The sequence below is a fragment of the Protopterus annectens genome, chromosome 5.part0 (assembly GCF_019279795.1).
Source record: "Protopterus annectens isolate FY-2018-M chromosome 5.part0, PAN1.0, whole genome shotgun sequence".
NCBI classification, from domain to species: Eukaryota; Metazoa; Chordata; order Ceratodontiformes; family Protopteridae; genus Protopterus; species Protopterus annectens.
This window is the reverse complement of record NC_056735.1, coordinates 1,346,758,686-1,346,771,783: the sequence shown is the minus strand read 5'-3', so window position 1 is coordinate 1,346,771,783 and position 13,098 is coordinate 1,346,758,686.

Here is a 13,098-nt window from a genome sequence, read left to right as displayed (position 1 = left end):
TCCATTTCCTGCAGGCATACTATACAAAGTTCTATAGCATCTTCCTGTGGTACATTCTCTTCAGTTTCATCCTGTGTCATCCGTTTCTCTGTCGTATGGGGAACTCGCTGGCTTATCACTCCTCAACATTGACTGTGTCAGAGTTTCCATAGTTTCCTGTTCTTCCCTTGCTGTCCAGCTTCAAGTGAACATTTATACTGGTTTCCTGTGGAAGGCTGCAAAATATCTTCATATGGCACCTGACCAATTGCTTCCCATTCCACTGGTTTTTCCTTAATCTGGATGTCCATTGCTTTATCCTGTTGTGATTTCTGAATTAGATTTTCTACACTGAATCCTTCACTTCACAGAGACTCCATAACATCAGTTTCTATTTCTTTAACTTCTGTATTACTAATCTTCTTTTCCTCTTTGTCTTCTTATTTTTGTATTGTAAAGTTTTCCATGTCTGGATTGCTTTGCTTGTATTTCTCTTCAGATATCTTTGGTGCTGCTCTTTTTGCATTGATTAGTTTTGCTTTCTCCTTTGTGTAGATATTACACTGTATTAAATCTTTTTCTTTCCCGTGTCCATATTTATTCTTTCTCGTTACTTTGGGGACTCATCCCATCATGCTGTGATGTAACCTGTTAGATTTTCTACAGCAAATCCTTCACTTCGCAGGCACTCCATAACTTCAACTTCTATTTTTTTTTAACTTCTGCTTTACTAATCTTTTTTTCTACATTCCCTCTTTCTGATTTTTTTTATTGTGAAATTTTTCATGCCTGGATGCCTTTGCCTGTATTTCTCTTCGAATATCTTTGGGGCTGCCTTCTTTATATTGATTAATTTGGCTTTCGCCTTTGCATAAATATTGCATCATATCAAATCTCACTTTCTTTCCCATGTCCATATTTCTTTTTTATACTTTTCAAAAATCTCTAGGTTTGTTTCACACTTCCTCGGATGCTTCTTTTTCCAAACAGATCAAAGTTTCTTGGTTTTGTATACTGTTTTTCGCAAGTCTGTTCTATTAATGAACACAAATTTTTATTCAAAGCTTTTAACAGTTTTTCTTGTGGAAGTATTTTTCTTTCCCCTAATTTCTCTCAGTCTTATCTTGTATCTGAAAATTCTGGGCTTTTTGCATAATAGCAACAGTACATAATTTCTAATTTTATCCTCAATAGTACTCTGTCATTTTTATGGCTCTTTTTGGCCTATCAATTTTTGTGATTTTTGTGGACTGCTACTTCCTTCTACAACAATGGGGAGTATCCTCCCCCTAGCCCTATTGTAGGAATGTTTCCATATTTTGAGGATTCTACACTGTCATTTTTTTCTAGTCCTGGCAACAATGTGCCTACCAGGATTGGGCACTTTTATCCTGGATCTTGTGTACCCAGCTGTCTTTTTTTTAATTTTGACCCAGCCCAGTCAATGATATATGCTATATAAATGCAGTCTATTAGTGTTGTCTTGGTGAGATTTTGTGAAAAACGGGGTCTACCTTGTGAAGGTACTCACCAAGACTTGAGGATGAATTCAATTTCAGCAGTACTACTCTCATCTGCTTGCTGACTTGTCTCCATGAGGACCCCATGAGGATGTGCTGAAGATATTTAAGGATGCAAGCAAATCTGCAACTAAAAAATCTTACATTTACAAGTGGAAGAAGTTTCCTAGATGCCTAGACAAAACAGAGGTCCTGAAATTTTTTACTGTCTCTAATTTTAAAATATTGAATACCTTATCTTAAGAGAGTTTTTTTTTTCATATGCTTCCATCAAAGTGCATCTTGTAGCCATCTGAGCTTGTCTATGGATTCACCCTCTTGTCTGTCTAGTCAGCTTATGAAAGTAATGTTGCACGCGAGACCCCCTTAAAGCAAATTCCTTCTTCCTGGGATCTCAGCTTTGTTTTTGAAAAATTGATTTTGCCTCTTTTAGAACCTGCCTGTCAAGGCTGATTTATGGTTCATTGTTTGGAAACCTGACTTACACATTGGTCTGACATCTACAAGGCAGGTCTCTGAGCTGCATGCTCCCATGGTGTGCCACCCCTATCTGATTTTTCACAAGGACAGGGTTGAGTGGCACACAGATTCATCATTCATGCCTAAAGTTATTTCTGAATTTACCTTGAATCAAGCCATCAATATCCCATTGCTCTTGTCTTGATCCAAAAAAGATGGGAGTGAAGGTTCTACATACATTGGATGCACAAAGGCAGCTCTGGTACTACCTTGACAGAACAAAGCCCTGTATGAATGCTGAACAGCTATTTATCTCCTATATGGGGCTAACAAAGGTCAACCTGTGTGTTAGCAAACTTTTGCACAATGGTTATCCTCTACTATTTCCTGTTACTACCACCTTGTTGAAGCTCTTCCAGGCAAGGTTAAGGCTTTCTTGACTATGGCCTTATCCTGTCTGGCATTTTGGAAAAGGGTGGACTCTAGAAGCATTCTAGAGGAAGCAACATGGTCCTCTTTGTACTTTCACAAAGCACTACAAACTGGATTCCCTTTCAAGGTACAGAGCAGGCTTTGCTAGGACCATTCTTCAGCGGCTGCTAGATAATAATCCTTCCACCTCCTAGTTAGGGTAAGCTTTGGGACTGTACCTAAAATGGCACTGATGCAGTGGGAATGATGAATATAGTACAGTTCCATAAGTCCTACCTAACTGTAACAGACGATCATCAAATTCTTCTCTGTCTTGGTGGCAGCACCCATCCACTATATTGTGTATAGCTGAAGAGGGTTTCTACCTTTTTGGTTTGGTTGTTGGATTTGTTTTTTGTATGGCATTATGGTTGTGAGTTTGCTGCTGTTAAATTCTGGATTCCAGTACTTTCCTCCTCTTTATGGAAGCTAAAAGGCCTGAACACTCACTTCCTGTGACACCTGAAGGCTTCCTCCATAGGACATGTTCAGCCAGTCAGCTATCACAGAGGAAAGAGGGAGGGTAGTCTGAGGTTTTGAAAGCCTCTGAGGCAGTGAGGAACTCAAACATCTGCTGTTACAGGTAAGTAGGACTTGGACAACTGTACCTTCTTTTTTGTGTCTGCGGTTTTGTATAAAGTAGTTTTAGTTGTGCAAACAGCACATAGAACAACATTTGTCATGCTAGAAGTGTTAGTATGCTGCTGTGTATCAAATCAAGCAATAGCAATGCAACAGAAGTGAGAAAATGTGTAATGCTTGAAGGTATTTGTTTCTCAGTTAAAAATCTCAGACTAGCAAAAATGAAAGAACTGATTGTTGTACCTTATTGGTACTGTGCTTTTACAAGCACATTAGTATTCAGGATACACTGATGTTCTAGCATAACCAGTTTTCTGAAGTGTTGGCTCCTGGATTGCACCGTTAGCTTAGACACTTCAGGAACAGTCTAGGGCCATCTGTTAGTGCTGCTTCCAGGACTACAGACTGACAGATGTATTTCCATATCTCTCTGTTGCAGTATTCACCACTTTGGGATCTCCTGCCAAGGATAGCCCAATGCCTGACCAGTATACCAAAGCCTTAATTACCTAGGAGCATCATTTGTCAGACGTATGCTTCCTGTGCAAGCATAGGGGATTGCTACACATCTGAATGCCATTATCATACATCAGTTTGAACTCCCTTCACTTTGCTGATTTTACTGAACTTATGACTTCAAGATGCATACCTCTTTGGAGTTCATAGGATGTTACTAGGCTATTGACCTGAGGGTCTTTAAAAGCCTAGCCATTAAATCCCAATATAATACTAGATAAGAGATATTGTTTATGACAAAAGTTTTTCTAGCAAGGACTACCCATGCCCAGGAGAAAAGCCAGGACAGTCCCTAGCAGAAATTTACAGTTTCCCATCCAGTCATCTAGGTTGCGCTTAAACAAGGCCATGGAAGTGCTCTGCATTATGTGGATTAGAAGCCTATTCCAGAGGAGTGGCAACCTCTGAGAGATGCATCTCTCTCTCTAGCAGGTCCTGTTTATGTTGCAGGCTAGACTGAGGTCCCTGGAATGGGTGACTCTAGTCCCATTTGACTTACAGATGTGCAGCATTTTTATTAGATTTAGGTCAGAGCTAGCCCTGTAAACCAGGCATAAGTCACCTCTAAGCAGTCTATACACTACTAAGTACAGTGACAGCAACTTCAGTCTGCCCATATGAGAGATGTGCTGGAGACCCTGAATTTTCTTAGTTAGAAATCTCTGAGGTGTCTCAAGTTGCTGCAGGTGTTTGGTGTGGTACCATACCAAAAGGAGCATTATATTAAATAACGGGCCTGATGAGGGATGACTACAGGGTAGTTATAATCTCCTTTGCTCTTTTGAGGCAATGCCTTTGCTAATCAGGTGAGTGAAGTAGAATGCCTTCCTTAGCACAGTAGACACATAGTTGTCAAAGTTGAGGTCACAGTCGACTGGTGTTCCCCAGGTCTTTCAATACTGAATTGGTACTTGGGGTACTATTGCTTATTTTATAGTCAGCAGGGACATTATTTTTACCTAGGGGAATGATGATGCATTTTTTTAGCATTTGGTGTAAGACCATGGCTTTGGCACCAATCATTGGTCTGTGTAAGCCCCTTTTTGAAGTACTCTGACATCGCTAGAGGGGATTCACTGATAGAACCTAGTTTGTGGTCAGCCGCAAACTTGGTTAGCCACAGCCCCTCTGTTTTGGCCTGGACTTCTGAAAAATATATGCCAAACAAGAGGGGGCTCCAGCACTGACCCCTGTGGGACCCTATTGGTGCCAGGTCTGCTGGTAAAGGTAAAGTCTCCCACTTTGACTGTTGTCAATCTGTGAGCCAGTTTGCAACCCACCTGACAACATAGGGGTTGATGTTCAACTGGGATACTTTGTCAGTGATGCCCAAATATGGGATAGTGTTGAAGGCCTTGGCCAAGTCATGGTAGGCTGTGTGCATGGCTTTGCCCTCATGTGTGGCTCTGGTCACATTTTCAAAGTCGTCAACCAGGTTTAGCAGGCATGATCTGCCCTTGACAAGACCAAACTAGGATGGTTCCAGGGTTTGGAGGTCACCTATATCCTTGTTTATGAGGTCCATGATTCATTCCATTGCCTTACAGATGAGGCTGGTTAAACTTTATAGGTCTGTAGTTACCTGGGTCTGTTGCCAAGCTGCCCTTGTGGAGAGGGATAACAGTTGCTGTTTTCCATTCAGTGGAGACTGTCAATACTCGGTCTGTGGTTGGATAAAGTACTTAATTTCATAGTTACCTCTTGTTTTAGAACATTAAAAATGCAGCCCAAAATTCCATCTCATCCCGTGGAGGTTGTGTTCTTAACCTTGGAGAGAGCATTGATGACTTGCTGTTTGGAGTTGCAGGGAGGAGATGAAGAAGACATGGTTTGTGGTATGCTTGGGAGGGGGGGTATAGGGGGTGAAATTATCGCCAAACCTGTCTGCTAGCAGGTTTGCAGTTTTTGCAAGGTCAGTGTGTATGAGATGCCATCCACAGCTCAGCACACACGACAGTCCTACCTTTTAGGTTGCAGACACAGCTGAAAGAAAGCATTATGGTGATCTTTGGCTATGGTTGCTATCTTTTTCTCATATATGCTCTGCAGATTTTACTAGTTGTCTTATTTGCTTGTTTAGGCTGAGGAGGGTGCTCTTCCAGTTCTGGGATCTCACTTTTGTATATTTAGACAGCAGCTTCTTTCACTTATTGTATAATTTATTAATGCTAGATGTCCGCTAGGATAGTTTTTTTTCTTTAGGATCTTGCTTTAATCCTGTCTGGCATGGCTGTGTCTATACATTTGTGTAGATGTTTATACAGGGCATCAGTGTATACCTTAGTATAGCCATCAATGCCATCTGTGGAAACTGGAACTTGGAAGTAGATTATACCTTCCCTTGGGTGGGTAAAATTAGCTTTGGTGAAGTTTTTTACCTGACTTCTCCTTTAGGGAGATCTGGTGCTATTGCCTCTTCAAAAATGACTGACTTATGGTCAGATTTAGCCAATGTGGGACCTACGCTTGAGGCATTGCATTGGTCACTTACATTGGTGAGGACCAGGTCTAGTATATTGGACCCCCTTGTGAGGTGGTGCACTATTTGTTCCAGGGCATTTAAGTTAAAGTCCGGAAACTTTTGTGCGACTGAGTTTGGACTCGTACAAGTTTCTCAATTAATGGAAGGGTAGTTGAAGTCACCCATGACTAGGGTGTTAGGTTGTACCTTAATTGTCCCAAGTAGGTCTAAATAAGCTGTGTGGGCATCTTGGTTCATGGAAGGGGACCTGTAACTGATTATGACCTGAAGGGGGGGTCTTACCCACTGTAATTTTGACTTGGAGTAGCTCCATAGGGTTTTCTTTTTTAACCAGTTTGGAGGTGTAATTTTCTTTAATGAAGATCGATGCACCACTTCCTTTGGTTCGCACACCTTCAATTTGTGGTCTGAAAGTATGGAAGGCATTGTAGCCTTGCAAGGCTGGGGTACTTTCTATGTTCCTTTTTTCTTATATTTTTCAGTGGGTTACATGTCATCCAAGAAAGGGAAATGCCAGTGTGGGAGGCAAATTCCCCATAAAAACCACCATGATAGGTGTCTGTTTTGTTTAGGTACATCTCACGACCACAGTATTCCATCTGTCTGGCTGTTGCACCAAGAAATCTAAGCCCGAGCCAGCTGCTGTCCAGCCTCCACTGGACATCTCTCTTGAGGTCCATGAGAACACTGAGGATAGTCCAGTATTACCATCAGTTGTGCAACAACCCTCTTGGAGGCCAGCACAGAACCTGCTTCTTGTACATCCTCAGAGGCCATGCAAATATCCGCCATGGATGTTGAGGGGGAACTAAGGTTGATTATATCCGTGGGAGTGAAGGAGATTCCCCAAATCCTTGTTATGGAAGAAGTGCCATGTACCTTGATTGAATCCAGACAGGGATCCACACCACCACATTTTGTCAAGGCAGACGTTTCATTGATGAAAAAACAAAACTTAACATGGTGTCATCTACCAGGATCCATAAAGGGAATGGCAGGATTTTGCTCAGTGCTTGTTCAATACTTTGATGGTGTATAAAACCTCCTTAGGGAGTTTCGGTGCATTTATCTCCTTGGTCCTTTACACCCCGAAAGTACAAGGGATACTGAGTCTTTGGATGAGGATTCTGACTCTGCTGACTCTTTAGCCTACCTCTGTTAGTTGCCTTCTCCTTTAAACTATAGGTCAGATGAAGAGGAGTTTATCAGTCCTGATCCTCCTTTGGAGGAACTACCCTTTGGAGACAGGTCCTGCATGTGATGAACATTTTAAGTGAGATTGCTCCCAGGTATCTGACATCCCGAAAAGGTATTTTGAGTTATTACAAATGAAATTACCTAAACCTTCTACCTTTGTTGGCTACCTTGTGAGCTGCTTCCCTGGCACCAAGCTCCCAGCTTTCAGCCCCCTAAGAAGCCTTATAGGTTCTATAAGGTGCCAGATGCCTGCAAATTCTTGTACAAATGCCTTTCATTTGATCCAGCAGTGATTTCTGTGTCTACTGATAAGCCCCCTAGGCTGTTGCCTTCTAAGTTTCTTCCCTTAGACAAGGACAGTAGAGCTGTGGAGAGAATTGTGTAAGAAAGTGCACACTTCTGCTATAAATTACCAGGTGCATATGGCAAGATACATTTTCTCACTTTTCTCCCAGACTGGGAAGATTGTCTCTGACACGCTTGACTCTCCGGGTAAGACTTCAGCTCTTTCCTTACTAGGTTCCACTTCCCAAGTTGCCTGCCACTTATTAAAGTACAAGTATTATGCAGCAGATGCCTCCTTTAAGGCTGCTGCCTCTGGCTCTGTGATGAGGTTTCATTCCTGGCTTTACCTTCAAGCCTTGAGAGGTGATATTAAAGCAGAACTCCTGGATACTCCTGTGGATAACCAAAACTTGTTTGGCACTGCAGTGGCAGAGCTCTTGAAGACAATGCAGGATTAGAGTAAGGTCACGAAGTACATCTTTGTTTCTCCCATTCCCAAGTTTCAGAGGAACTATTCTAGTAAGACTTTTCGCATAGATTGCCTAGACAGTCTTCCAAGGATAAGAAGGCTCCTAGGCATGTATTTTTCTGATAAGGTTACTCAAACGTCTAGGCCCTAAAAGCAGTCCTTTCCTGACAAGTATGCAGCCTTCTGACTTACTGCCATCCCTATCTGTCAGCCACATTCCCCTTGTGTCTCAGGCTTACTCTCTCTCTCCCAGTTTGGCAGGAACTTGACTCTTGGGTTCTGTCCATTATCAGGCAGGGATACTTTATGGCCTGGAAAACCCTTCCCTCATCCAGTATCTCGCAACCTCCTGCAGAACAACTACTTCTTTTTCCAGGGGTATTGCAGGGTCAGTTAGATTAGGGTACCATTCAACCAGTTCCTCAGGACAAGAGGGTTCTAGGGTTTTATTCCAAAATGTTTGTGGTCCCCAGGAAAGAGGGGTCTTGGAAACCTGTCCTGGATCTTTCCTTTTTGAACATATTTATCAAAGTGACGTCCTCCTGGATGCTTTCTCTTCTGGCTCTGTTTTCTCTGTTGTTTTCCTGGGCCTTTCTATTTTCCCAGGACCTAAAGGACATCTACCTTAATATTCCTATCCACCGTCTATTCTGGATATTTTTAAATTTCTGTGTTTTTCCTTTCATTTTTGGTTCTCTACTTTGCCCTTTGGGCTTTCAACAGCTTCAAGGATATTCACTAAATGCCTAGCTTCAGTGGTCACCATTTGCAGGGTTTGGGGCATTCCAGTATTTTCCTATATGGAGGACCTCTTTCCAAACCAGACTAGTCCAGGATCTTCATTTTACCTAGCTTATGTTGCTTAGCCTGGGTTCATGGTCAAATTTCAGAAGTCAATGCTGACTGCATGTCAAGATCACATCTTTATAGGCTACAGGATCCAAACTATTCCAATGGTAGCCTCTCTTCCTGCCACCAAGGTTCTCTCTCTCTCATGAATTATTTTCTTTCCCTGCTTCCTCTGTCCTGTCTTTCAGCTATGGTGTTTCTAAGGGCTCTGTGGTTCATGGCTTATACCATCCCCATGCTTCCCTGAGCCAGGCTTCATATGAAAGAGTTTCAGTGATATCTTAGGCAGTGTAGCATCAACAGGTCCACCTGCTGGACTATCTGGTTCCTCTGTTCCCTTGTCTCAAACTGGAACTTCTCTGATGGATTAAACAGATACCTCTCAATCCAGATGATCCCTTTCAGCCTCCTCAGCCAGCCCAGGAAATCTTCAAGGATACCTCAGAGCTGGGGTGTAGAGCTGCTTCAGACACCCTGAAGGTTCAGGCCTTTAGTTCCTTCAACAGAGGGCAGATCATATCAATGCCAAGGAAATGAGAGCTCTCATTTTGGCTCTTTGAGCTTTCCACTTGCTCCGAGTACCAAGTCCCTTGAAAGTTTTTACAGAGACTTCCACAGTCATGTGGTACATCAATAGCAGGGGGCATGAGGTCTTACCATTGCAGACTAGCCCTTGAAGCCTGGGAAATAGCAGCCAATCTGCAGGTGACCCTACAGTCTACATAACTTCAGAGTACAGTTTTGTGGCAGATTGTCTCAGTGGGTTCAGGACATCGCCTCACAGATGGATGCTTCACAGAGATGTTTCTTGACATAGTTCATTTGTTGGGTATTCCTCAGTGGAGCTTTGTCTCTCCTCTGAACAGACAACTCCCTCAGTTCTGTTTGAGTCCCAAGTCCTTTGTCTTGGAAAGTAGATGCCATGCCTTTCTGTTGGAAATGAATGTTCCTTTATGCCTTTGTTCTCCTTCCTTTTCTTCCCAAGGTCCTTCACAAGATAAAGGAGGACACTCCAAAAATTTTTGGGTGACTCCATATTGACCCAGACAGCACTTGTTCCTGCTGTTATTCTATCTGGCCAAGGGCAATCATCACAAGTTATCTCACCTCATGGACCTTCTCACACAGGACAATAGATTTCTCCTCAATCCACATTTGTCTCTTCAACTGAGACTGGGCAGTAGGTTTTGATTCTTTTCAAGATGTGCTTAGGGTCCTGCAGGAGGCCAGTACCAGGAAATCATATATGTCCAAGTGGAAGAGATTTTATGTCTGGTGTCTTACACATCACAAGGATCCATTTTCAGTGTGGGTCCCCCTGGTTCTTTCCTGTGTGAACTGCTAAATGCTGGCTTGGTATAGTCAGTGAGAGCTTGTCAGGCATTTCTGCCTGTGTCTCCTACTTATTCCCCTTTGGCCTCTAAATTTGAGGTCAAGAACTTTCCAGAAGGTGTCCTTCATCTTAGACCCCCCCCCTAAAAACCCACTCCTCCTCCTTGGGATCTTAATTTTGTCCTTGGAAAAACTGACTCAGTCTCCTTTTGAGCCTGCTGCTTCCTCTTTGCAACATTGCATCTGGAAGACTATTTTATGGGTTACTTTAACCTCTGCCAGAAGGGTAGGTATCTGAACCCCAGGACTTTGATGGTGGTCTGTCCTTTTTTGGCTCTTCATAGAGACGGTGTCTCTCTGAACAAATCCTTTTTTTGTGCCCAAGGTGGTCAATCAGCTCTCCTTTAATCAGTCTGTCCAACTTTCTTCTTTTTTACCCTTCTTAGCAGTCTGCTAGTGATATGGATCTTCATACTTTGGACCTGTATAGACAGCTCAGATATTATTTGGACAAGACAAAGGCCTTTCATAAATCAGATCAGCTTTTTGTTTCTTTTTGTACCAGGACATTGGGTTTGGCAGTTTCTAAGCAAAACATCTCCTCCTGGATTTCCAATGCCATTTTGTTCTTTTCAAGGCAAACAATTGAATGCTTCTGTTAGAGCTCATCCTACTAGAGCAGTAGCTTCCTTGGGGCCTTTCTGCAAGGGTGTGAAGACTGCCAGCCCAGCTAGCTGGAATTTTGTAAATAATTCTGTCATTTGTGAATAGTAATATAATTTGTATGCATGTAATACAAATGTCAGAAAACTATATGCTTATGTGTACATTAAACTACTGGTGCTGATGTATTTGTTGAACTGTTTTGTTAGGTACTGAGCTTCAAGAATGTAACCACAGTGTACCCTACTGGGAAATAACAGAAGTGGATGTAAACTATATGCCTGTGAAAATGTATGTTTTAATAGTAGTAGCTGAAACATAGAGTTAACTTGCAAAACCTCAAGAAAATAAGTGGAAATTGTTTACAATTCTGTTCTCTCTCTTTCAACTCAGAGCAGACACAATGTCTAGAATTGTAGGATTTCCTAATGTCTGGAAACAGAAATAATTACAGGTTTCAAATGTAAAAGTCTGCAACTGTTTTACGATTTCCAGTTCCAGGCAAGCTTCTAAGAGAAGTATTTTTGACACAGGGGTGCTAAATTTTAAGTTTCTGTTAGCCTGGAAACTGAAAGCAGAGGTGTCAAAGAATGATGTAATCTGAGATAACGGAGCAGAAATGTTTAATAGTAATTTACTGGGCCAGTGTAGGGGTGTCGCATTTAGTTCTCAGAGAGCAAGTCTGTGCATTTTGTATTTGTCTCTGGACCTGTAAACATCCATTCAGCACTTGCATTTGCCTTGCTCTGTAAGTAAGGTTTAGATCATAGTAGCTCACAGAGATAGGAAAATAGTAAGATCAGTCTAGATGTTTTCTGTATTTATGTGAAACTGTCCTGCATGTTGTTTTTAAAATATTTCCTGTGATTCTGAACTCTGTCACTGTGTTGAGTTATTGAGTATTGTTATTAAATATATTTAAAACGTTTAATTGTGGCTGGCTTGTTTAGAGATATTTAAGCTCCTAGAGTACTTGCATATGTATTTGGGGGCACCTTATAGGCAACTCTTAAATAGCCTTGCAAGTTTGGTCACACTTACCATTTGGATAACAATAACATTACACAGTAGAATTGGTCACCATTTGGGAAGGGCCTTATAGTAGTAGGTAAAGGGTGGTTGGTGGCAGTGATTATTACCTTATGGTCTGGACAGAAGGGTGTATAGTTAGTAAACCTGTGCCAGCCTTCCCCAGGAGTGTGTGTATGTATATAAACCAAATCTCAGTGTGTGTCAGCTATTTGGGCAGGAGCACAAAGCACTGGTTAGACACCGAGGGTGCTGGAGGTATTGGCTTGACCACTCAGCTGAGATCTTAACCTTGTAGTTGTGCCAGTGGAGAGTCTTTATTGGGGATCTGGAGAGAGGGAGAAACCAACCCTAGACTGACTGTGATCTCTGTGTGCTGTTAAGGGAAACTGTACTTTACTGTATGTGTACTCGTCATCCTCCTAATGTGCACATCCCTCACTGGTGTTAGTGGTGAGGATTGAGGCTACTTGATTACTGGGTCAGTGCAGGGGCATCACATTAATTGTTTGACAGTGGTGGGATATCTACATCAAATATTGTTTGGCAGTGGTGAGATAGCTGCGTCACAGAGGGTTTGGACACCAATGCCATTCTTGAAGCAGCTACTTAGTCTTTGGTCCACACAGTCACTAAACATTGCAAATTGGATGTCATTCCCAGAGCCAGGGCATGTTTTGCCAAGGTTATCCTGCATTTGTTTGTGGAGTGCTCCTCCTTGCCTTTCTCCTACCTAACTACCTTTTGAGTAGCTTTGGTACTTTCCCAGAGGTGGTGAATAATCTTATGATATGGAAGAGCATAGTACAGTTGTGTAAAATTTTAATATAACAGTAGATGTCATCCTTTTCAGTGTTGCAGTATTCACTCCCTCTCTTCTACCCCCTGTTCTTTTTTTCCTCCTTTTCCATGGGTGGTATTTCCCTCTTTTTGAGAGGTTCTTTTCCTTCTCTTCCTTCCATTCTCTGAATGTACATGTTCTCCTTTTTACTGGGTCTCCTGGGGCACTTCAGTTCTGGGTTGGGAGCATTTGTACGTCATCTTTATGCCCTTCACTTGTGTGGGGAAGCATACTTCTGATGCAGGACACTCCTAGGTAATTAAGGCATTCGTATACTGGTTGGATGTTGTGCTGTCCTTAGTAGAAGATCCCAGAGATGATGAATACTGCAACAGTGAAAAGGCCATCTACTGTTATGGTAAGATTTTATACAACAGTACTTTTATTAAAGCCTGCAAGTTCTTTGGCTGGGGCTTTGTAACTG